Source organism: Nerophis lumbriciformis, linkage group LG05, assembly GCF_033978685.3.
Source record: "Nerophis lumbriciformis linkage group LG05, RoL_Nlum_v2.1, whole genome shotgun sequence".
Classification (NCBI taxonomy): Eukaryota; Metazoa; Chordata; class Actinopteri; order Syngnathiformes; family Syngnathidae; genus Nerophis; species Nerophis lumbriciformis.
This window is the reverse complement of record NC_084552.2, coordinates 25492833-25497832: the sequence shown is the minus strand read 5'-3', so window position 1 is coordinate 25497832 and position 5000 is coordinate 25492833.

Sequence of the window (5000 nt, the reverse complement as noted above, 5' to 3'; positions counted from 1 at the left end):
AATGCAATTTTATTGTCAGTATGTCATCCAGGAAAATTTTTTTAAATGTTTTACTTGAATGCACATCATTTATTTGCTCAAAACGTGCTAACAGTTTTAGCTAAAGTGCCATCTGGGTGTATTCTGAAGTGAAATACGCCCTTCGCACTGGTGTATGCATTGACCTGATCACTGACCCAATAGACGCATTTCAGGTAATTATCTGCGAATAAGGTAAAGGAGAGTCTCGACCTGTCATTCCAGGTCAGGTCTGATATACTCTTGTGTTTCCTTATTTTCTGTATTTGTTCCCTGTCCAGGGCTCTTATTTCTGTTCACTTCCTGTTTGGTTACGCCACTCTGGCCTGAGCGCTGCTTCCCTCCCCTTTCCCTGATTGGCAACTTAAATACACCTGTTCCTGCCTCGCAGTCAGTGCTGGATGACTGACTGACAAATATTACTAACTGTTTGTCAATGTAAACTGTCAAGATATTTGTAATACTTAGACACGTTATGTTGTTTTGCTTCCCAACTGAATCTTGGGGTCACAACTACCGCAGCAATGCTTGTTTGTGACAAGGAGCATGTACTGTCAAAATAAATTGCATTATTTATCTGCATTTATACATGTCATCATTTGAGTTGACTCGTTATTTTTGACAATATATTAATATGTACAGTATATACCAGTGACGTGCGGTCACTGGAGGCAAGTGAGGCGGGGCCTCACCTGCTATCGTGGAAAGAAAAAAATGTAAAAAGAAAAAAAAAAAATTAAATTGTTATATGTATTCAGTGATTATACTATAATGTTATTTTCCATTTAACTTCACCAGTTTTCGATTATTTTTATTCAAAATCGCTGAATTTTCACATTTGCCGTTCAAATACTGAGAAGAGACGGTGCGGTGATCAGCAGCCAGTTGAGGCACGTCACTCAGTTGTGCCTCAACATGGATTGCGGACTCGGCTAACTGCTGGCCTGCTGTGCAGTGAGACCGTATTGCTATATGAATTATATTATACATTTCCATAGTTTAGTTAGCTGAGGTATATAATGTACAGTGTATTTTGTCAACAACTGTACGTGTGTAACGTATTTCTTGTGCTGAGCAATCATAAAACTGCTGCGAAGACGCACTGTGTGAGGCTCGCAGTAATCCCGCCTCCTGGTGATGGTTAATGCACCCCCGCGCAGAGCGCACCCCCCGACGGGAGCGCCACACCAACCAAAGCCCACACCCAAACCCTTCACGTGCAAGACCGAATCCACCCAAAAAAAGTCACTTAACAAGAAGCCAAAAAGTGCAAAAACAACAATGCTCGCGCCGGAGGGGGGTGAACGACTGCAGGGACACAACATTAGGTACACCTGCAGACTGCAGCACGGATTTCATATTTCATTCATTCACAACTCCTCCAACACGAACACCACTGTTCCCGCACTTATAAGTAAAGGTAAGACCATAATAAGGTTTTTTTAATTAAATGTGCTTTTTTGTGTGCTACAGTTTGTATGTGTAAAGTTAAAGTTAAGTTAAAGTACCCACTAGGTGTGGTGAAATTTGTCCTCTGCATTTGACCCATCCTCTTCTTCACCCCCTGGGAGGTGAGGGGAGCAGTGGGCAGCAGCGGCGCCGCACCCGGGAATAATTTTTGGTGATTTAACCCCCAATTCCAACCCTTGATGCTGAGTGCCAAGCAGGGAAGAATGCTGGTATGAGCTTTTAAACATAACCCGTTAACTGCTGCCAATCAAATGGTGAATAAGATACTCTTTAGGGTTCATATGTTTGTAAATCTGACTGTGATGAAGTCAGTGCCTCACCAGCCATCAACCTCACCGCACGTCACTGCTCAGTTGTGCCTCAACATGGATTGCGGACTCGGCTAACTGCTGGCCTGCTGTGCAGTGAGACCGTATTGCTATATGAATTATATTGTACATTTCCATAGTTTAGTTACCTGAGGTATATAATGTACAGTGTATTTTGTCAACAACTGTATGTGTGTAACGTATTTCTTGTGCTGAGCAATCATAAAACTGCTGCAAAGACGCATTGTGTGAGGCTCGCAGTAATCCCGCCTCCTGGTGCCGGTTAATGCACCCCCGCCGCAGAATGCACCCCCCGACGGGAGCGCCACACCAACCAAAGCCCACAACCAAACCCTCCACGTGCAAGACCGAATCCACCCAAAAAAAGTCACTTAACAAGAAGCCAAAAAGTGCAAAAACAACACTGCTCGCGCCGGAGAAGCCGTGAACGACTGCAGGGACACAACATTAGGTACACCTGCAGACTGCAGCACGGATTTCATATTTCATTCATTCACAACTCCTCCAACACGAACACCACTGTTCCCGCACTTATAAGTAAAGGTAAGACCATAATAACGTTTTTTTAATTAAATGTGCTTTTTTGCGTGCTACAGTTTGTATGTGTAAAGTTAAAGTTTAGTTAAAGTACCAATGATTGTCACACACACACACTAGATGTGGTGAAATTTGTCCTCTGCATTTGACCCATCCCTTGATCACCCCCTGGGAGGTGAGGGGAGCAGTGGGTAGCAGCGGCGCCGCGCCCGGAAATAATTTTTGGTGATTTAACCCCCAAGCAGGGAAAAATGCTGGTATGAGCTTTTAAACATAACCCGTTAACTGCTGCCAATCAAATGGTGAATAAGATACTCTTTAGGGTTCATATGTTTGTAAATCTGACTGTGATGAAGTCAGTGCCTCACCAGCCATCAACCTCACCGCACGTCACTGGTATATACATATATACATTCACACAGAATATATATGTATATATACATATATACATATATATATATATATATATATATATATATACTGTATATACATAAACATATATATATATATATATATATATATATATATATATATATATATATATATATATATATATATATATATATATATATATATATGTTGTATATATGTTATATTTGTCATGGGCGCCCCTGCTTATTTCAGCAAGACATTCTGCACGTGTTACAACAGCGTGGCTTAGTAGTAAAAGAGTGCGGGTAGTAGACTGGCCTGCCTGTATTACAGACCTTGTCTCCCATATACTAGGGCTGCAACTAATAACTAATTTGATAATCGATTAATCTGTCGATTATTACTTCGATTAATCGATTAATAATCGGATAAAAGAGACAAACTACAAACCCCGTTTCCATATGAGTTGGGAAATTGTGTTAGATGTAAATATAAACGGAATACAATGATTTGCAAATCATTTTCAACCCATATTCAGTTGAATATGCTACAAAGACAACATATTTGATGTTCAAAATGATAAAAAAAAAAATGTTTTGCAAATAATCATTAACTTTAGAATTTGATGCCAGCAACACGTGACAAAGAAGTTGGGAAAGGTGGCAATAAATACTGATAAAGTTGAAGAATGCTCATCAAACACTTATTTGGAACATCCCACAGGTGAACAGGCAAATTGGGAACAGGTGGGTGCCATGATTGGGTATAAAAGTAGATTCCATGAAATGCTCAGTCATTCACAAACAAGGATGGGGCGAGGGTCACCACTTTGTCAACAAATGCATGAGCAAATTGTTGAATTGTTTAAGAAAAACCTTTCTCAACCAGCTATTGCAAGGAATTTAGGGATTTCACCATCTACGATCCGTAATATCATCAAAGGGTTCAGAGAATCTGGAGAAATCACTGCACGTAAGCAGCTAAGCCCGTGACCTTTGATCCCTCAGGCTGTACTGCATCAACAAGCGACATCAGTGTGTAAAGGATATCACCACATAGGCTCAGGAACACTTCAGAAACCCACTGTCAGTAACTACAGTTGGTCGCTACATCTGTAAGTGCAAGTTAAAACTCTCATATGCAAGGCAAAAACCGTTTATCAACAACACCCAGAAACGCCGTCGGCTTCGCTGGGCCTGAGCTCATCTAAGATGGACTGATACAAAGTGGAAAAGTGTTCTGTGGTCTGACGAGTCCACATTTCAAATCGTTTTTGGAAACTGTGGACGTCGTGTCCTCCGGACCAAAGAGGAAAAGAACCATCCAGATTGTTATAGGCGCAAAGTTGAAAAGCCAGCATCTGTGATGGTATGGCGGTGTATTAGTGCCCAAGACATGGGTAACTTACACATCTGTGAAGGCGCCGTTAATGCTGAAAGGTACATACAGGTTTCGGAGCAACATATGTTGCCATCCAAGCAACGTTACCATAGACGCCCCTGCTTATTTCAGCAAGACAATGCCAAGCCACGTGTTACATCAATGTGGCTTCATAGTAAAAGAGTGCGGGTACTAGACTGGCCTGCCTGTAGTACAGACCTGTCTTCCATTGAAAATGTGTGGCGCATTATGAAGTCTAAAATACCACAACGGAGACCCCCGGACTGTTGAACAACTTAAGCTGTACATCAAGCAAGAATGGGAAAGTATTCCACCTGAGAAGCTTAAAAAATGTGTCTCCTCAGTTCCCAAACGTTTACTGAGTGTTGTTAAAAGGAAAGGCCATGTAACACAGTGGTGAACATGCCCTTTCCCAACTACTTTGGCATGTGTTGCAGCCATTAAATTCTAAGTTAATTATTATTTGCAAAAAAATAATAAAGTTTATGAGTTTGAACATCAAATATCTTGTCTTTGTAGTGCATTCAATTGAATATGGGTTGAAAAGGATTTGCAAATCATTGTATTCCGTTTATATTTACATCTAGCACAATTTCACAACTCATATGGAAACGAGGTTTGTATATATATATATTATATATATATATATATATATATATATATATATATATATATATATATATATAACTATCCATCCATTTCGGGGGGGTCGCTGGTCGCTCAGCTACAATCGGGCGGAAGGCGGGGTACACCCTGGACAAGTCGCCATCTCATCGCAGGGCCAACACAGATAGACAGACAACATTCACACTCACATTCACACACGAGGGCAAATATTAAAGTTAAAGTTAAAGTACCAATGATTGTCACACA